This window comes from Somniosus microcephalus, chromosome 4 (genome assembly GCF_052327205.1).
Source record: "Somniosus microcephalus isolate GS21.2 chromosome 4, FLI_Smic_1.0, whole genome shotgun sequence".
NCBI lineage: Eukaryota > Metazoa > Chordata > Chondrichthyes > Squaliformes > Somniosidae > Somniosus > Somniosus microcephalus.
This window is the reverse complement of record NC_140990.1, coordinates 268430070-268451749: the sequence shown is the minus strand read 5'-3', so window position 1 is coordinate 268451749 and position 21680 is coordinate 268430070. Positions and strand designations below refer to the sequence as shown.

General features: G+C 48.4%; 1 protein-coding gene across 11 annotated transcripts in view; it reads left to right on the top strand.

Moving 5' to 3' along the window:
• The window catches only part of LOC147120445 (RNA-binding motif, single-stranded-interacting protein 1-like), a 661270-nt gene that overhangs the window by 302677 nt on the left and 336913 nt on the right, over positions 1–21680 (top strand). Inside the window, exon 1 of one of the 11 annotated variants that reach the window (XM_085986402.1) lies at positions 12197–12357. The exons of the other annotated variants lie outside the window; for them this stretch is intronic. The gene's annotated coding sequence lies outside the window, so the exon portion shown is untranslated. Of the gene's footprint in view, positions 1–12196; positions 12358–21680 lie in introns of those variants that run through there. 11 annotated transcript variants of the gene reach the window in all.

The following is a 21680-nucleotide window of genomic DNA, read 5'->3' as shown; positions in this document are numbered from 1 at the left end:
GGGGGAGAGAAGGTCAGGAACTCGTGGGCGGGGGGGAGAAGGTCAGGAACTCGGAGGGGGTGGGGGGGAGAAGGTCAGGAACTCGGGGGGGTGGGGGGGAGAAGGTCAGGAACTCGGGGGGGAGAGAAGGTCAGGAACTCGTGGGCGGGGGGGAGAAGGTCAGTAACTCGGAGGGGGTGGGGGGGAGAAGGTCAGGAACTCGGGGGGGGGTGGGGGGGAGAAGGTCAGGAACTCGGGGGTGGGGGGTGGGGGGGAGGGAGAAGGTCAGGAACTCGGGGGGGAGAGAAGGTCAGGAACTCGTGGGCGGGAGGGAGAAGGTCAAGAACTCGGGGGGTTGGGGGGAGGGAGAAGGTCAGGAACTCGGGGGGAGAGAAGGTCAGGAACTCGTGGGCGGGGGGGAGAAGGTCAGGAACTCGGAGGGGGTGGGGGGGAGAAGGTCAGGAACTCGGGGGGGTGGGGGGGAGAAGGTCAGGAACTCGGGGGGGAGAGAAGGTCAGGAACTCGTGGGCGGGGGGGAGAAGGTCAGTAACTCGGAGGGGGTGGGGGGGAGAAGGTCAGGAACTCGGGGGGGGGTGGGGGGGAGAAGGTCAGGAACTCGGGGGTGGGGGGTGGGGGGGAGAAGGTCAGGAACTCGGGGGGGAGGGGGGGAGGGAGAAGGTCAGGAACTCGGGGGGTGGGGGGGAGGGAGAAGGTCAGGAACTCGGGGGGGAGAAGAGGTCAGGAACTCGTGGGCGGGGGGGAGAAGGTCAGGAACTCGGGGGGTGGGGGGGAGGGAGAAGGTCAGGAACTCGGGGGGGAGAGAAGGTCAGGAACTCGTGGGCGGGGGGGAGAAGGTCAGGAACTCGGGGGGTGGGGGGGGAGGGAGAAGGTCAGGAACTCGGGGGGGAGAGAAGGTCAGGAACTCGTGGGCGGGGGGGGAGAAGGTCAGGAACTCGGAGGGGGTGGGGGGGATAAGGTCAGGAACTCGGGGGGTGGGAGAAGGTCAGGAACTCGGGGGGTGGGGGGGGAGGGAGAAGGTCAGGAACGGGGGGGGGGAGGGGAGAAGGTCAGGAACTCGGGGGGGGGGGAGGGGAGAAGGTCAGGAACGGGGGGGAGGGGAGAAGGTCAGGAACTCGGGGGGGGGGGGGGGAGAAGGTCAGGAACTCGGGGGGGTGGGGGGGAGGGGAGAAGGTCAGGAACTGGGGGGGTGGGGGGGAGAAGGTCAGGAACTCGGGGGAGGGGAGAAGGTCAGGAACTCGGGGGGGGGGGGGGGGAGGGGAGAAGGTCAGGAACGGGGGGGGAGGGGAGAAGGTCAGGAACTCGGGGGAGGGGGGGGGGAGGGGAGAAGGTCAGGAACTCGGGGGGGGGGAGGGGAGAAGGTCAGGAACTGGGGGGGTGGGGGGGAGAAGGTCAGGAACTCTGGGGAGGAGGGGGAGAGAAGGCCAGGAACTCGGGGGGGGGGTGGGGGGAGAAGGTCAGGAACTCGGGGGGGGGTGGGGGGAGAAGGTCAGGAACTCGGGGGGGGGGTGGGGGGAGAAGGTCAGGAACTCGGGGGGGAGGGGAGAAGGTCAGGAACTCGGGGGGGGGGGGGGGGAGGGGGGACAAGGTCAGGAACGGGGAGGGGAGGGAAGAAGGTCAGGAACGGGGGGGGAGGGGAGGGGAGAAGGTCAGGAACTCGGGGGGGGTGGGGGGAGAAGGTCAGGAACGGGGGGGGGAGGGGAGAAGGTCAGGAACTCGGGGGGGGGGGGGGGGAGGGGGAGAAGGTCAGGAACGGGGGGGGAGGGGAGAAGGTCAGGAACGGGGGGGGGAGAAGGTCAGGAACGGGGGGGGAGGGGAGAAGGTCAGGAACTCGGGGGGGGAGGGGAGAAGGTCAGGAACGGGGGGCGAGGGGAGAAGGTCAGGAACTCGGGGGGGGGGGGGGGGAGGGGAGAAGGTCAGGAACTCGGGGGGGGGGGGGGGGTGGAGGGGGAGAAGGTCAGGAACTCGGGGGGTGGGGGGGAGAAGGTCCGGAACTCGGGGGTGGCGGGGGATAAGGTCAGGAACTCGGGGGTGGGGGGGGGGGAGAAGGTCAGGAACTCGGGGGAGGACGGGGAGAGAAGGTCAGGAACTCGGGGGGTGGGGGGAGAAGGTCAGGAACTCGGGGGGGGTGGGGGGAGAAGGTCAGGAACTCGGGGGGTGGAGGGGAGAAGGTCAGGAACTCGGGGGGTGGGGGGAGAAGGTCAGGAACTCGGGGGTGGGGGGGGGGGAGAAGGTCAGGAACTCGGGGGGGGTGGGGGGAGAAGGTCAGGAACTCTGGGGGTGGAGGGGAGAAGGTCAGGAACTCGGGGGGGGGGAGGGGAGAAGGTCAGGAACTCGGGGGGGGAGGTGGAGGGGAGAAGGTCAGGAACTCGGGGGGTGGGGGGAGAAGGTCCGGAACTCGGGGGTGGCGGGGGATAAGGTCAGGAACTCGGGGGTGGGGTGGGGGGAGAAGGTCAGGAACTCGGGGGAGGACGGGGAGAGAAGGTCAGGAACTCGGGGGGTGGGGGGAGAAGGTCAGGAACTCGGGGGGGTGGGGGGAGAAGGTCAGGAACTCGGGGGGTGGAGGGGAGAAGGTCAGGAACTCGGGGGGTGGGGGGAGAAGGTCCGGAACTCGGGGGTGGCGGGGGAGAAGGTCAGGAACTCGGGGGTGGGGGGGGGGAGAAGGTCAGGAACTCGGGGGGGGGTGGGGGGAGAAGGTCAGGAACTCGGGGGGTGGAGGGGAGAAGGTCAGGAACTCGGGGGGTGGGGGGAGAAGGTCCGGAACTCGGGGGTGGCGGGGGAGAAGGTCAGGAACTCGGGGGTGGGGGGGGGGGAGAAGGTCAGGAACTCGGGGGAGGAGGGGGAGAAGGTCAGGAACTCGTGGGCAGGGGGGCGGACGGGGAAGGAGGTCAGGAACTCGTGGGCGGGGAGAGAAGGCCACAAACTCGTAATGGTGGAGGTGCGAGGTCAGGAGCTTGCGGGGCGGTGGGGAAGGTCAAGATGGAGAAGGTCAGGAATTTGTTGCGGGGGGGTGAGAACAGTGGGGAAGGGGGAAGAACGTGATCCAGGTCTAAAGAGGGTGGGAAGGGATGAGAGCAAGAACGTGATCTAGATTGGAAGATAGATCACGTTCTCCCGACCTCTGTTGGGCCTGGATCTCATTCTTCCACCCCCACCTGCTTTATACCTGCACCACGTTCTCCCTCTCCTCCCCCATCCCAGACTGCAGCAGTTCAAGAAAGCAGCTCACTACCACTTTCAAAAGGACAAATAGGGATGGGCAATAAATAAATGAATTTTAAAAAATGAGAGCGTATTCTGTGTTGGTCCTACAACATGCATAACATTACATTTATGTGTTAGTTGCCGGACTCGATGTTCTCCTGGCCAACCTCCCATCTTCCACCCTCAATGAACTTGAGCTCATTCAAAATTGCTGCAGGTATCCTAACACGCAGCAAGTCCCATTCACCTATTAGCCATGTGCTCGTTGACCTACATTGGCTCTTGGTCCATCAACAACGTTCCCACTAAGTTACACGGCTGCGCAGCTGTCTGGAAGTTCCACTTACCGCTTCTGAATGGGAGATTATGCGCATGTGTGAAATTTTGAATGGGCCACGCAGCCTGTTAAAGGGGACTGCACACCCCAAAAAATTAAGGGGAACATTGTTTATCAACACCTTGATTTTAAAATTCTCATCTTCATGTTAAAATCCCTTCATGGCCTCACCCCTTCCTATCTGAACTCGGCAGTGGTCCTAACCTGGGAGGGTAATCCCTGTATGTTCTCTGAAAGCAGTTGTGTTTGTACTGAGCTCTGGAGCCTGGCTGTCGAAATGAACGGATCAAATTACACATTGCAAAGATCTTGATTACTCTCCAGCAGGCAGGATCAAATTACATATTCCAGACAAACTGTTGGGTGTATCTTGTCCTCCAAGGGGATCTATCAGAAATCTGGTTTTGTCCTCCAAGGTCCAGTCAGAAATTTGCGGCTGGATTTTACCAACCTCTGCGGGTCCATGATGGGCAACGTCGGTGGCAGGTCCCGGCCTCGATGACGGCTCCAGCCCGCTGTCCAAAATTATTTTCCCCTGATTGGGCTTATTAAGCCCGACCACCGCGTTTGCCGGCCAGTTGAAGGAAGCGGATCTGATGATGTCATTTGGTGACGCGTCATCAGCCGGTTTCCTTAAAGGGACCATGTACAAATTGATTTTGACAGTTGTGCTGTCGGTGTTCTACAGCATTGAGGTACTGCACAGAGGTGCACGGCTGCACCCAGGCTCTCCCATGACAGCACGCAGGGAGGTTCTCTTCCCTTCCATTGGACAGAAGAGACCTCCCCAGGAGACCAACACAGCCTGGTTGCACATTGCACAGGAGGACACAAGCAGAGATGTTGTCAGGAGGATCAGGCTGCAAGGGTGCAAACCTTTCAATGATCTCTGTAGATCACAAAACATTACTGTAAAGCCACACTCGACCTCAACCTGCTGTGTCACTCATCACATCCCCATCACTCTACTCCTGCAAATCCTTACACCAACTTACCTTGCACCTCCACCCATCCCTTTCTATACATTATCACTTCCCCATCTCACTAGCCACCCCTCACACTCGCCCTCATCCTAGTGCAATCATAACAACTAACAACACACAAGGGTAGGCACTTGGGTGTTTTATGCAATGTTCATGTAAAGTTTCTGTTAATGTGGTGTCAAACATTGAAACCTTTATTTTGAACACTGCGTTCTTGAACAGATTTGTGTGCACCTTTGGAAGTGGCTTAGTGAGTTGCAGTGAATGGTGAGACATAACGGTATCCCCGCAATGGTGATGAGTGTGAAAGGAATGGCTTGGCCATTGTAGGGATGCTTTATGGTGTTGGTGTGGGCTGGTGCCAACCTGGCAGCCAAGGTATACAGCATCAAGTGAAGTAAATCTGGACATGGTGAGGCCATCCCTGGCATCCTGGGCAGCAATGTGGTTGGATTCTGATGCCCTGTGTCTTGTGCAGCATCAGTTGATTGTGGAGAAGGTAGCTGTTATTGTTGATGTTGAGGCTGATCCTGGTGAGAGAGTTTCAAGGGCACCGATGCTGATGTAATAGATGGCAGGTGAAGTCAAGATGACAGAAGCGATCTGTCAATGTTGGGAGAGGTAATGAGATCAGACTGGATGGAGACTTGTGTAAAGACTTGCGGCATTCTGAATCTGTAGTGGAAAAGCAGTTTAGAGAAGCTAGTGGCTAAGGGAAGATATCTGATTCAGCTGGGATCTTTGACTTGACCTTTGAAGCGGTCAACTCATCAATTGAAACCATGGCAAGTCACTTCCCGCCTCAGCTTCACTGACGAGGTCTAGGCACAGCGGGAAACCAGTGGGCGACCTGTCAAAATCAAAAAGCTGGGGAAAAAGCTTTGTTAAATGGCTGTAAACAAGCCATTAATGATTTCAATTGCCTACCCCGTCGCTGCGTGTCGAGTCTGCTCAGCGCTGGCAGACACGACATTTGGTAAAGGCGCATGGCAGCGGGTTGACACCGGGGGTCCCGTCCCGCTGTCAAAAAAAAATATTTTCCCATCTGACCCGCCACCGATCGCAGCCGCTGATCTCCCTGTAAAATTCTGCCCTTGGTGTTACAAATAGACACACCCTACAAACAGTTAAAAGTTTTTTTCCCCCCCATAAGTGCTTGAGGGAGAGCTGGAGCAATATATATTTTTTGTTCCATGGAATTCAAGAAATAAAAACTTGCATTACATAGCGCTTTTCACAACCTCAGGGTGTCCCAACATGCTTTAGAGCCAGTTAAGTACTTTTGAAGTGTAGTGACTATTGTAATATAGGAAATATGTCATGAAATTAAGTTTAAATGCACATAGGCAAAATTTGCTACCTTTGGTACTACACCTCATTTGATAATACCTGTATTTCAAATTATTCTAAGTATCCTATCAATAAGAACTACAGGAGCTTGAAAAGAAACTGAATTTCGTTTGCTTAAATAGGGATTTAAAATCCAGGACATAGGTGGTCAGAAAGGGCATGTGATACCTTTAATTCTTGTGGGCCATTACCTGACTACATAGAAGAGTTATGTGTTTTTTAGAAATGTACTTTGGTTGCTCAGTTCAGTTATACATCATATATGGACCAACTCCAGGATAGGTGTTATCAAGCTTTTATTAGCTAGTGAAATCCTGGATCTTGCATTGTATTCTTATTTACTCATCCTTTGTAGATCTGCTTGAACATTATTTTAAAGCTTGATGCTTTACTTTGATTTTATGTGCAACTGTCGCGTTGCTCCAATATGCCACAGATTATAAACAAAAACATTTTGGGGACCAAAATGAACCTAAGTCCATCTGACTTCTTGATGGCACGTAATGATTGAATCTGCTCTGAAGACCGTAGTCAGTTTAAGCGAAATAAGAGAATTGTTCTATTTGTTCGAATAAACCAACACCTTGCTGAAAACATTGTGAAAGTACATGGGGGTGAATTTCCTCCGAGCTATTCCCGATCTGCCAGTGGAAATTCAGCAGAAACCTTGTTTATGTGCAGGAACGGTTACAGCAGAGGAGCAAGAGAAGCTAAAAGGAAATTCACCCTCTATGTATGGTGTTACACTATGTCACTGTTGTGCAGTGCAATACTTTTTTTCTGTCCCAAAACAGTCGTATTTGCATGAAGGTAGATAGAACTAAAATAGAACTGGCAAAAGCAAACTATGTTTAAAATTACTGTCAGATTTACTGTAGATGGTCTGTTCCCACATATGTCACTCCCCTATTTTGCATTAACTATGTCAGTAAAGCTCCTGCAAATCATATATGCCACTGTTCTAAAAACAAGATTGAAAATGTAACTTACACTATATTTTCAGCTTGCCATTCGGGCATAAAACTTGCAGTGTGGATTGACCATCCAGTATAGAAACCACCCGATTTCCATTGAAATCAGTTTGAGCTGGTTTCTATCATGGGCGGCTGATCCACAATGCCAGTTTTATGCCCGAATGGCAAGTTGGAAAACTACCCCTATATGTTAAGAAAAACAGAAAGAAAGAACTTGCATTTATATAGCACCTTTCACGCCCTCGGGCGTGTCAAAACGCTTCACAGCCAATTAAGTATTTTTGAAGTGCAGTCACTTGTAATGTCGGAATGCAAAATATTGTTCCCATCTGAAAGGTACTAAAGCTGTATTATTTACATAATAAATTTGGTTTATGAGGCACACGTTTCATTTAAAGAAAGAACAAAAAAGTTTGCATTTATACTGCACCTTTCACCTCAGGACATCTCAAAGCACTTCTGAAGTGCAGTCAAATGCAGTAGTCAATTTGTACAAAATTGGGTCCCACAAACAGCAATAAGGCAAATGACTAGATAATCTGTTTTGGAGGTATTAAATGTTGTCCAGGACAGTGGGAGAGCTCCCCTGCTATTTTTGAATAGTCTGAGAGAAGACCCCACATTTTTATTAAAGAGTTGGAGGTAGCAAGGACAGAAGTGGAACCAAAACCACCATTGGCATTAAAATGCCAGACTGCTGCAAATAAAGAACAGTGGGTGGTAGTGGGGCACAACAGCAGGATATGCACAAGGGACATTGGATCCACAAAGGAGTGGGAGAGGAGAGATCCAGAATGTGAAGCACCTTGAGACATCCTGAGCGAATATAAATGCAAGTTCTTTTTGTTTGTGGACTTTTTTCCAGTGCAATCTCCATTGGAAATGTTTTACACAACAGTTTTTAATGGAGTACACAGCCCATGTACTTATGTTGGGCCAATAATTCCGGTCCCAACGCGTGAGTACGGACGGTGTACTCATGCGTGGGCCAGTTGGAAGTGCCGGATTTCAGCATGCACAGCGCATGCGCGGGAAACTGGCATTTCCTCCAAGGGGTTCAGAGGTCCAACGCGTGCACGCAGGACTCTGCGCGCACGCGTTGAACTTCCTTTTTGACAGGTTTGCCTGTGTGCAAGGGCCTGAACTTTTTAGACATATAAAAAGGAGGCGTAAGGACTTGATTCTTGAAGGTAAGTGGTCTATTATTTAAAATTATAACATTTTTTCCACAGCTTTGTTGCTTTTAAGGACTTTACAGTAAGGTAAGTTTATTTTTAGACCCGATTTCTCAAAAAATTATTTTTTTCAAAAATTTGATTAATTGTTTAAAATAGTTTTTAAAAGTTATTTATAGTTTATTTAATTATTGGGATGTTTTTTAAAATTTTATTTAAAGTTAAATATTCTTTTGGGCACCCGTACTTTTCATGAGTTTGACAGTTCTTACTATCAAACTCATGAATGAAGTTTCCCCTCCCCTGATTGGCTGCACAGTGCTCACCTGATCCCAGCCGGCATATCGCACTAACTACGCCGCTGGATCAGGCAAGCACATCGCGCCGACATCTGAACCGGGCCAGTGACGGGAATTCCAAGCAGGCCCAGGCTTCAGATGTCGGCGCGCCAGGTGAGTGCACATCGGGGGCTTGCACGCGCGGCAAGTCCCCGATCCTAATTTCTGGCCCGTTATTTCAGTACATCTATAATTAATCTATCTGTCACAATGTAAGCTTCTCACAGTGCTTGGAAAACTCATACCACATGGGCATCCCATCTAAAGTTTCTAGTAAGTTCCCGCCCCCCCCTCCAAACCTCTTTCACATGAATTTAATTCTGCTACCAGTTCATGTTTGAAAGACTATCTTTGAATGTTTGGGGATAGGGTGGAACAGTGGAGCTGAGGTAGAAGATCAGCCATGATCTTATTGAATGGCAGTGCAGGCTCAAGGGGCCGTAGGGCCTACTCCTGCTCCTATTTCTTATGTTTCTTATATTTAGAAGGCTAATTTAAATTCTAGAGGACACACCCGGCTAGAAATTCAGCTCCTTTGCACCTGCCGTTAGCTCCTCTGGAGGCCGCTAATGGGGCACAAAGGGCTTATCGCCTGTGGGGGGCGAAAAAAGCGCCTCCCAAGAAATTCGGCGGGGCGTTGCTGAGGCGCTTCCCGATAGCGCCGAGCCCCCATTGGTAGTGCCCCGGGCCGCTGCGCCGCCGGCGATGACGTAATCGCCGTGCTCCCCGACCCCTTAGCGCCCTGCCACGGCCCCTTACCGCTCCGTGGCAGAAATTCGGCTGCGCCCCGCAAGGCTGCCGTGGGCAATGTCTGTGCCAGCTTTGCAGGTAGTGAACCAGGCCGACCTCCGCTCATGGGGCGGTAGTTAAAGGGGAGGTGCGGATGCGACCCTCGCTACCATTTTCTTTTTTTGGCCGACCTCCAGATCGGTCCTCCGTGGTGGGCTGAGACGTGGTCCTGGCCACCATCACGCAGCCTGGCACCGCGTCTCAGCGCCAGGCTACTGCCATAGTGGGCCATTGGAGGCCCTGCAGAGTGAAGGGGAGGGGCGTTGAAACGCGGCGCTGCCGATCGCGCCCCAACATCACCTCGGTTACCGCCCCACCAGGAGGTGGAACGCCCGAGATTGCGCTCCACTTCCTGTGTGGGGCGACGAGCCGAATTTAGCGGCTGGGGCAGTACTTCAACGCCAGGTGCTTAATATCCGACCTTAACTCGGTTACCACCCCAAACCAAATTTCACGCCCACTGTTCTGCTATGCTTGCAATTGCAATGCAAAATAGCTTCTTTTGTTGTAAGGCACTGGAGAAAGTACAGAAAAGATTTACAAGGATGTTGCCAGAATTGAGACGATGCAACCACCAGGAAAGATTGAGCATGCTAGGTTTTTTGGGGGAAAAGAGACGATTAAGAGGAGACCCGATAGAGGCCTTTGAACCCCTTCATAACTTTAATTGGGTGGATGTGGCGGAGAAACTGTTTTCACTTGTGAGTGAGTCCAGAAGAAGGGGTCATAAATATAAGATAACTCGTAACAGATCAAATAAAGAATTTTGGATAAATTTCTTTACACGGAGTGGTGAGAATGTAGATCACGCTGTCGCATGAAATGGTTGAAGCAGATAGTATTGATGAAATTCAGGGGAGGCTTGATGCAGACAGGACGGAGAAGGTAATCCCTGTAGTGGGATATGGGATTGGGTGGGAGGAGGTAATTAGAGTGGGAGGAGGCTCATGTGTAGCATAAATACCAGCATAGACCATTTATGTCAAATGACCTGTTTCTGTGCTGTAGATTCTATGTAAAACCGGTACAGGAAAGATTTCCCACAAATTCTGTTTCTCATTTTCCAGGACTCTGGAAACCTAATTTTTAAGAGTCTCAGAAAAAAGTGCTTATTTTGTGTGAGAATATTGAGTGCTGTTTATGTAAGTGTTTGTTATCTTAGGGTCTCAGTGGTGAGGAAGCAGAGAAAGGTAGAAGTGTAGGGATGTAAAACAAATTGAAATGAAAGAAAGGAAAGAAAAATGAACAGATAGCAAAGAAAAGCAAGGTGAAGAGAACACAAACAGCATAGAGGAAGCCAAGAGGTACAACTATAAGGAAGAGAAGTGAGAGAAAGTAGTAGAAGTTATAAATATATATTACAACGTAATCTTGCAACAAACTTTTTCCTGTAGACATGAGTGAGACTTCACCAAGAAATGTATGCATTATGGATATGCATGTGAAGCTTGGACAGGATTGTGCGAGTGCTTTCCCTGCACCCTTAATCAAAGTGTAACACATTGAGGGGAAACTGTGGCATACATAAATTTCTAATTTGTGCAGAATTTGTATACAAAACCAGGCTGCCTTATTATGTAGATAAAGGACACATATTGATAGGAAGTTTTAAGTGTCAGTCATTATAAATAGATGCAAACAATGCTGTACTGTAATTACACAAGCAAATGTTAAGAAGGACAACAAAGAAGGTAGGGCAATTTAAACTATCAGGCTGATATAAGTTACAATGCAAATGCTACAACGACATATACTGCAGGAAAACGTTTTCCATTGTTGAAATCAACCTGTCTTAATGTACACTATATTTAAAGGTTAAATACATATAGCAGATGGGGAAGATGTAGCACAAGTAGTGGATCATTGCATTTAACTATTTTCAAATGGTGTTCAGTAGCATTAAAAGGGGGCAGGACTCTCAAAGGCACTGAGCCTGGTAAGGTTGGAGGGAGGTGCAGACCAACTGGTATCATAGAACCATAGAAATTTATGGCACAGAAGGAGGCCATTCGGCCCATCATGTCTGTGCAGGCTGAAAAAGAGCTATCCAGCCTAATCCCACTTTCCAGCTCTTGGTCCATAGCCTTGTAGGTTACAGCACTTCAAGTGCTTGTCCAAGTACTTTTTAAATGTGATGAGGGTTTCTGCCTCCACCACCCTTTCAGGCAGTGAGTTCCAGACCCCCACCACCCTCTGGGTGAAAAAAGTTCTCCTCAACTCTAGCATGTACCAGATTAATTATATATTCTGTGATTTGTAACTTATTTTTAATCAACATGTTTGTGCATAATGCTTTGTAATTCACATAACGGAAACACAATACCCAAATTGATACCTGTGCTATTTACTGATGGAGGTCCCATTTGTCTCTGCAGCATAAAGAGAACTAAGTGATATTCAAGATTTGCAAGAAGCGCATAAATCATACATATATGCCAATTTAGAAAACTAGTAAAAGCTGACCACTCAAGTACAGTCCTAATTATGAGCCGATGACATGCGAGAACAACTAGTTACATGAGCTGAGTTAGAGCATGACCAAGACAACGCAGGAATTTATTAGAATCAATATCCTGTTATCTAACAACTGGGAGCACATGGTCATAGATACATATACATAGATACATAGAAGATAGGAGCAGGAGTAGGCCATTCGGCCCTTCGTGCCTGCTCCGCCATTTAATGAGATCATGGCTGATCCTTTAATTCAGTATCCCGTCCCCGCCTTCTCTCCGTAACCCTTAACCCCTTTTGCCCGTAGAAATATATCTAATTCCCTCTTAAATATATTTAATGAGCTGGCGTACACTGCCCTCTGTGGCAATGAGTTCCACAGGTTCACCACTCTGAGTGAAGAAATTCCCCCTCATCTCTGTCCTAAATGGTTTAGCCCTTATCCTTAAATTATGTCCTCTAGTTCTGTTCTCACCCGCCAAGGGAAACATTCCTTCTGCATCCAGTCTGTCTAGACCTGTCAGAATTTTATACACTTCTATGAGGTCCCCTCTCAATCTTCTAAACTCCAGTGTGTACATCCCTAAACTACATAGTCTCTCCTCATAGGTCATTCCCGCCATTCCTGGTATCAGCCTGGTGAATCGCCGCTGCACCCCCTCCATGGCAAGAACATCCTTCCTCAGATGAGGCGACCAAAACTGTACACAGTACTCGAGGTGTGGTCTCACCAGTGCCCTGTACAGCTGCAGCAAGGTATCCCTGTTCCTGTATTCTAACCCTTTTGCTATGAAGGCCAGCATACCGTTTGCCTTCTTGACCGCCTGTTGCACCTGCATGCTCGCCTTCAGTGACTGGTGTACAAGAACACCCAGGTCTCTCTGTACTTCCCCCTCTCCCAATCTATTGCCATTTAAATAATAATTTGCCCTCCCGTTCCTGCACCCAAGGTGGATAACTTCGCACTTGTCCACATTATAGTGCATCTGCCATTTATCCGCCCAATCGCCCAGTCTGTCCAAATCGCTCTGGAGCTTCCTGGTCTCTTCCTCTGAGCCCACCCCACCTCCTAGTTTAGTGTCGTCTGCAAATTTGGAAATGCTGCATCCGACTCCCTGATCCAGGTCATTAATGTAAATTGTGAACAGCTGGGGGCCCAGGACAGATCCCTGTGGTACCCCACTTGTTACTGCCTGCCATTCAGAAAATGAGCCGTTTATTCCAACTCTCTGTTTTCTATCTGACAGCCAGTTCCCTATCCACGCCAAAGGTGATCAGAGTCGTTCCTGGGTCTGAGTCTCAGTATGGAGCTGTAGCCAAAAGCAGAAGCTGGTGAGAGTGGCTGGCTTAATTCTGCATAACATATAAAATATTTTCACTATTATTGTATTATATAATACAAGTCCTTATAAAACTCTGCTGCCTATATCCTAACTCACACCACGTCCTGTTCACCTATCGCCCCTGTGCTCGCTGACCTACATTACCTCTCAGACCATCAACGCCATGAATTTAAAATGCTCATCCTTGTGTTCAATTCCCTCCACGGCCTTGCCCCACCCTATCTCTGTAACCTCGTCTAGCCCAACAATCCTCCGAGAGCTCTGCATTCCTCCAATTCTGGCCTCTTGTGCATCCCCGACATCCTTTGGCCCATTGTTGTTGGCGGTGCCTTCAGCTGTCCAGGCCCTAAGCTCTGGAATTCCCCCCCTAAGCCTTTTTGTCTCTCCACTTTTGCCTTTAAGGCTTTATTTAAAACCTACCGCTTTGGTCAAGCTTTTGGTCACGTATCCTAATGTTTCCTTCATTGGTTCTGTGCCAATTTTTGTCTGATTACACTCCTGTGAAGCGCCTTGGGATGTTTACTACGTTAAAGGTGCTACATAAATGCAAGCTATTGTGGTATATGCTCAAGTACATGGTTATTCCGGTCAAAGTTACCTCAATGATGGCGGAGGCCAGCACTTGAGTGCAAAAGACAAGGCTGAAGCATTTGCAACCATCTTCAGCCAGAAGCGCTGAGTGGAGCATCCATCTCGGCCTCCTCCTGAGGTCCCCACCATAACAGAAGCCAGTCTTCAGCCAATTCGGTTCACTCCACGTGATATCAAGAAACAGCTGAGCGCACTGGATACAGCAAAGGCTATGGGTCCCGACAACATCCCTGCTGCAGCGCTTAAGACTTGTGCTCCAGAACTAGCCGCGCCTCCAGCCAAGCTGTTCCAGTACAGCTGCAACACTGGCATCTACCCGACAAAGTGGAAAATTGCCCAGGTATGTCCTGTTAACAAAAAGTAGGTCAAATCCAATCTGACCAATTACCGCCCCGTCAGCCTACTCTCAGTCATCAGCAAAGTGATGGAAGGTGTTGTCGACAGTGCTATTAAGTGGCACTTACCAATAACCTGCTCCCCGATGCTCAGTTTGGGTTCCGCCAGGACCACTCGGCTCCAGACCTCATTAGAGTCTTGGTCCAAACATGGACAGAAGAGTTGAATTCTAGAGGTGAGGTGAGAGTGACTGCCTTTGACATCAAGACAACATTTGACCAAGTGTGATATCAAGGAGCCCTAGTAAAATTGAAGTCAAGACAACATTTGACCAAGTGTGATATCAAGGAGCCCTAGTAAAATTGAAGTCAATAGGAATCAGGGTGGAAAATTCTCCACTAGCTGGAGCCATACCTAACACAAAGGAAGATTGTTCTGGTTGTTGGAGGCCAATCATCTCAGCCCCAGGACATCGCTGCAGGAGTTCTTCTGGGCAGTGTCGTAGGCCCAACCATCTTCAGTTGCTTCATCAGTGACCATCCCTCCATCACAAGGTCAGACGTGGCGATGTTTGCTGATGATGCACAGTGTCCAGTTCCATTCGCAACTCCTCAGATAATGAAGCAGTTCGTGCCCACATGCAACAAGACCTGGACAACATCCAGGCTTGGGCTGATAAGTGGCAAGTAACATTCGTGTCACACAAGTGCCAGGCAATGACCATCTCCAACAAGCGAGAGTCTAGCCACCTCCCCTTGACATTCAACGGGATTACCATCGCTGAATCCCCCACCGCCAACATCCTGGGGGTCACCATTGACCAGAAACTTAACTGGACCAGCCACATAAATACTGTGGCTACAAGAGCAGGTCAGAGGTTGGGTATTCTGCGGTGAGTGACTCACCTCCTGACTCCCCAAAGTCTTTCTACCATCTATAAGGCACAAGTCAGGAGTGTGATGGAATACTCAACACTTGCCTGGATGAATGCAGCTCCAACAACACTCAAGAAGCTCGACACCATCCAGGACAAAGCAGCGACGCTCATGTAGTTCACTATCTGGTTGAAAGTATTTGTTAAAGTTGTTGATAGCTGACACATTGCTAGCTGCAGAAAACCCACTGAACTCAAGTCCAAGGCACTGGAAAAGAGGCCGGGTTTCTGGCGTAAAACATTATTGGAGAGACTCCAAACATACAAATTGCAACGGTTTGGTTAAATGTAATGATTTTGTTGGGAAGCATGTGATTTATGTGTGTTTTTTATGTTAGAAACCTTATTTTGGGCACCATGTCCTTTGGTTACTGACACATTCAGAAGCAGCAGCCACAGTGGCAAGCCAGGCAGGGAGAGGAAGCAAACATATCAGGATACTTTGTGGAGATAAATACAGTGGCAAGCACTAAGGCCATTTCACAGCTGAGGCGTGCAAAAGTTTTTTCCAGAGAGGTTAATATGACTTGTAACAAACTTTGCTCTGTAATTTGCTCACAACTGCAGATATTGAGAGGAGGCTGCAGTGGGGATCAGTGAGCTCTACTCTACCACCTGGTGGTGCAACAGGGAGCCACCAAGACTATTTGAATTTTTCACGTCAAACAGGGTTAAAGAGTGCAGTATAATAGAACCGATGTGGTGGTGTGGGATAGAACGGGGAGGGGAAGGAGAAGAAGGAAGCAAATAGGAGGGGAGGAGTGGAGTCAAGGGAACAAAGGGGAGAGAAGTTAGTGAGGGAGGAGACAGGGGAGGGGGCAGTTGAAGGGAGTGCGGAGGAAGGGGAATTAATATAACTGGGGATAGAGGGATTGAGGCATGGAGTAGCCAGCCATCAGGAGAGGGGAAATACAGCTAGTTGGGGGGCGGGGGGGATGCAGTCCAGTGGAGGAAAATGAAGCAGGATAGGGGTAACCTGTAAGAGGCAACTGCAGCCAGTGGGAGGTTGGCAGATTGGGGGGATATCCAGAGAGATTGAAGGAGAACAGGTGTGTAAAACAGAGATCCAGTCCAGAACACAAGGGAGTTTCATTAGACTCCTGGGCTGTGCTACCATGCTAGCAGTTATAGGACAGTGGGAGCCAACTTCCATAAGAAGCCAACAACCAGATTGCTTGAGCGAGTGGCTGACGCCACTGAACCAGAGTAGATATCTGTGGCAGATCCAAATTCAGGCCGAGAGGACAGGCAGGTGACTAAATTCTTGGTTTAGGAACATAGACCAAATGGTCAACTCTTGTTCCTATTAAACCTCCATGTACCCTGTCAATTCCTTTAATTATTTTAAACACCTCAGTCAGGTCATCCTTTAGCTTCCTCATGTCTGGGGAATATAATTTCGAACATCTGCCATCATAGTTCGACCCCTTCATCCCTGTATTCTGGAAAATTGACATTGGATTGTCTTGACAGCCATCCTATCTATTCTAAGATTAAACTAATCACAATATTTCAAACAAAAGCAAAATACTGCAGTTGCTGGAAATCTGAAATAAAAATGGAAAATGCTGTAAATACTCAGCAGCATCTGTGGCATGAGACTTTTCGTCAGAATTGGAAGAAGTTGGAGCTGTAACAGTTTTTGAGCAAGTACAGAGGCAGGGGAGGGAGAGAGGATGAAAGAACAAAATGGGAAGTCAAAAATAGTTGACAATCTGGTAGTAAGGGAGCATCTTGGGAATGGTGACCATAATATAATTAAATTCAGATTTAAAGTGGAAAATTATACTGGATAAGGAATTGGCTTAAGGACAGAAAACAGCGAGTTGTGGTAAATGAATGTTTTTCAGACTGTAGGATGGTAGACAGTGGTGTTCCCCAAGAATCAGTGCTGGGGCCACTGCTTTTTTTGATATATATAAATGACCTGGATATTGGAATGCAGAGTAGAATTTCTAAATTTGCCGATGACACCAAACTTGGGGTTGTGGCAAACAGTGAGGATGATACCAATCGACTGCAACAGGACATAGAAAGGCTATCAGAATGGGCAGATGGAATTTAATACAGAGAAGTGTGAGGTGATGCTTTTTGGCAAAAGGAACAAGGAGAGGCAATATACACTTAATGGCACAGTTTTAAAGAGTGCGCAGGGACAGAGGGACCTGGGAGTTAATGTGCATAGGTGCCTGAAGGTGGTAGGACATATTGGGAAAGTGGTTAACAAAGCATATGGGATCTTGGGCTTCATAAATAGAGGTATTGAGTACAAAAGTAGAGATGTTATGCTGAACCTTTATAAAACGCTGGTTATGCCACAACTGGAATATTGCATCCAGTTCTGGTCACCACACTTTAGGAAGGATGTGAAGGCACTTGAGAGTGTGCAGAGGAGATTTACCAGAATGGTTCCGGGGATGGGGGATCTTAGCTACAAGGACAGGTTGGAGAAGCTGGATTTGATTTCATTAGAGCAAAAGAAGTTGAGGGGTGAATTGATAGAAGTGTACAAGATTATGACAGGTTTGGATAGGCTAGACGAGGAAAGGCTGTTCCCACTAGTTGATGGCACAAGGACTAGAGGACACAGATTTAAGTTTTGGGCAAGAGATACAGGGGGGATGTGAGGAAAATCTTTTTTACGCATCGAGTGGTGAGGACCTAGAATTCGCTGCCGACAGAAGTGGTGGAAGCGGAGACACTCAATGTTTTCAAAGGGCGACTGGCTAGGCATTTGAGGGAAATAAACTTGCAGGGCTACAGGGATAGAGCGGGGGAATGGGACTGACTGGATTGCTCTACAAAGAACTGGCACGGACTTGATGGGCCGAATGGCCACCTTCTATGCCGTTATGACTCTGAAAGTATTGCTGTTGTGAACACCATTGTACAATGCTTTGGCCCATAATTTGCAGTCAGCGGCGATGCAACGGCGATCGGCGCTGGCTTCGAAGAAAGCTGCCCACAAAGATCTTGCGATCTCTGTGGTGAAAACTTTAGGTTTCTCAACATGTAACTGATTGTAGCCCTGTCAGCAGGGGATCCTTAGCGCAATGCAGCCATGACGTCATCAAGATGTCTAAGCAGCCAATCACATTGAAGAATTCTCCCAGACAGCGAACCAGGAAATGAAAAGCACTGAATTATCTGCACTTTTAAAAAATGTTACAGAGAGCAAAATAAAGATGGGGACATACACATGGGGTTAAGGTAGAATCTGAAATATCATGAACAAACTTAGAAAAAAATGTTTTTTTTTTAATCTAGTCATTTTTATCATAATAGAGAAATTTGACATTCCACAAATAGAAAAATTAGTTTTTCGGATCAGAACGGTTGTTTAGCAGTCAATACGCTGTTAAAACCTCAGTTACATCTATTCCAACAAGGCTTAACATTTAATGGGGTATTTAACAGCAATATTAGCACGGAACAGCTCAAGTTTTCGTCAGTTTCACTGATTGGGGGTGGGGGTTGATTCCACAGTGCAGCCTGTGTCAAAGTAGTGAATGATTGACCGCAACTTCAGGATTTCTGCTTTTAGATGTATGCATGCGCTAAATCCTGAAGTTCTAGTCAGTTTCGGAGGGGTAATGACGGCGAACGCTGACAGTTCACCGTCATTACCCACCGCAAAATCCAGGCCAATGTTACATCATCACCAAACTGTTTTACACTAACGAGTTCGGATTGAATGCATTTAATTAACTAACCCTCAATTAGCTAATCCTAAGCTGCTGAGTGAATCAGTAACTCTTTCTTGCCGGATCCTCAAGGAAGAAGTCAGACCACAAGTTGTGCACTAAACACTATGACCGCATTTTCCCCTACATCGTCAGGTCCGTGGCGGGTACCGACCCCACTGCTGGCTCCAGCCCGCTGTGTAGAATGATTTTACTTTGATTGCGCTTGTTAAGCCCGTCCAGCGCATTTGCCGGCCAATTGAAGGAAGCAGGCCTGATGATGTCATTTGAGATGCGTCATCAGTTGGTTTCCTTAAAGGGACCATGCGCGAATTGAATTTGACTGTTGTGCTGTCAGTGTTCTGCAGCATTGAGGTGCTGCAAACACATGAGCACTGCACAGAGGTGCATGGCTGCACCCAGGCTCTCCCATGACTCCCTCCATATGCTTATGGAGGGAGTCACAGCACACAGGGAGGTTCTCTTCCCTTCCAATGGGCGGAAGAGATCTCCCCAGGAGACCAACTCAGCTTGGTTGCACATTGCACAGAAGGACACAAGCAGGGATGTCGTCATCTACATTATCACTTCCCCATCTCACGAGCCACCCCTCACACTCGCTATCAGCTTAGTGCATTCATAACAACTAAGAACACACAAAGGTATGCAATGTTCATGTAAAGTTTCTGTTAATGTGGTGTCAATCTTTGAAACCTTTATTTTCAACACTTTGCGTTCTTGGACAGATTTGTGTGCACCTTGGGAAGTGGCTTAGTGAGTTGCAGTGAATGGTGAAACATAACTGTACCCCCCGCAATGGTGGTGAGTGTGAAAGGAATGGCTTGGGAATTGTAGAGTTGCTTTATGGTGTTCGTGTGGGGTGGTGCCAACCTGGCACATTGTGGCAGCCAGGGTGTACAGTGTCAAGTGAAGTAAATCTGACCATGGTGAAGCCATCCTTGGCCTCCCGGGCAGCAATGTGGTCGGGTGCTGATGCCCTCTGTCCTGTACAGCATCAGTTGATTGTGGGGAAGGTTGGTGTTGTTGTTGGGGCTGATCGTGGTGGGATTCTGAGGACCAAGGTGAGATAGTTTCAAGGGCACCAATGCTGATGTAATAGATGGCAGGTGAACTTGAGATGACAGAAGCGATCTGTCAATGGTGAGAGGTTGTTTCAATGAGGTGACACTGGATAGAGAGTTTGCTCCAAACACTTATGACCTGCATAAAGCTCAATCTGTCTTCCAAATGCAGGAAGCAACAGCTTCTGAGATTGGAAAGTGAACAGCTCTGAGATGGGAGCTTTTATAGCTGTCAAGTAATGAGATGATCCCATGATCATACAACTCCTGACCTCCTCACCTGACGTGATCCCCGAGCAGCATGGACCACGTGGGCGACCTCGTAAAATGATACGGTGAGCTCAAAATACTTTTTAATGGTCTGTTAACAAGATCATAATGTCCTGAATTGCCTCCCCTGCCGCTGGGTGTCAGGTCTGTTCAGCCCTGACAGACCCGACATCTGGGAAAGTCGCGTGACGGCGGGTTCCCGACCCACTGTCAAATTTTTTCCCCCACCCAACGCGCCCGCTGACCCCCCCCCCCCCCCACCCCCTGAAAAACTCCCCCCTATTTATTTGTAACAAACACAACTAAAAGTTGGGTACACGAACGCTTAATAGACATGCATAAATGTTATCTAGCAGTTGAGTAGCAAACAATTAATGGACTGTTATTTAACAAATAGCAAAGGTTGAATAAGTAATTCAGTATATCACTGTCAATTAGTGCTAACAAATGTTAAGTATTAACTATCGCAGGAATCTGAGTTTGTGGTTATAAATCAGTGTGATTACTTTAATAGCAATTCCTTAGATAGCTGGCCTGCTTTATCAAAAAGCTCAACTCTGTGTGAAAGTAACAACATTCAGTGCTTACATAACTTCTTCCTCGTGAGCAGGGCGGTTGGGTCAATCTCCTTTCTTCTTGGGACACCGGCATTAGCTTCTGGAGTGTTGAGTCAACAAACCTCTTAACAGTAGGGTTACCTGTTGCATTTAGATCTTCGGTTCCGACTGAACCCACCTTACATATGAGTGATGATATCTGAACTGGCTTCCCTCTCACCTTTCTCGATCTCAGACTACTCACAATTAAATGACACTTAGCTCTGCCTGTAACAAACTAATGTAGCCACAATTTATCTTATAAACCTCTGACACTCTATCCTTAAATGAACCTTGTACTAGTAAGGAACATTCTTACACCCGCTAGGTAAAAGTTTTTACAGAAAAAGAATAGAGGAAATAAAAGTAATGTTCTTATTAACATAGAGAGACTAAGAAAGACTGCTACTTCTACCAAAGACAAAGAAAAACTCTGCTTCTCATTGACCCATATGTCAGAAGGGTTTGCCCCTTTTTGTGTCAATTATCCCCCAACAACTCAGTACTGAGGTATGGATTGCCCAGACAAGGTCTTCTCCACTTTTACAACTTCATCTTACCTTACAGCCATACTTTTAACAAAGAAACCCACACAAATATGAGGGGTTGTGACCTCTTATGACTCACTAAATACTCTTCCCTGGACTTAAATCAGGAATAATGACTTTATGACTTAATACGACTTAGTATTTAATATTTCGAAGCCTCTATTAACGACTCACTTCCCATGCACTCAGTTCAACAGCTGAATTCAATGTTGTATGGACATCCTCGGGCAGTTTACAGGGTATTTCTCTTTTGAATCTTGAAGGCAGCCCATCGAGCAATTTTACGGGTCACTGTTCCTACAGCATTGAGTGGCCAGAGGCCTGGCCTATGCTGATTTTTGTCAGGAAAGGTTGACATACTGGCTGATCCCCAAAAACCGTGACAATCAGTGTGAAATGTTAGCGGTTGGCATGTAAAGTCACAAGAGCACCAGCTGTCATCACAAACACTTATATTTAAGCAGCTGCTCACAAAGAGCAGGGGAGTGGGACTACTTGGATATATCTTTCAATGAGCCGGCATAGGCATGATGGGCCGAATGGCCTCCTTCTGTGCTGTAATATTCTATGATTCTAAGGTTGCGAACAGTTTGGTTCAGCCTGAGACAGTGGCTGGGGAAGGTGATGGATTTGGTGGCAAGGGTATGGAGTTTGTGGCAGGGGTTGAAGACCATGGTTTTGGTCTTCCCAATGTTC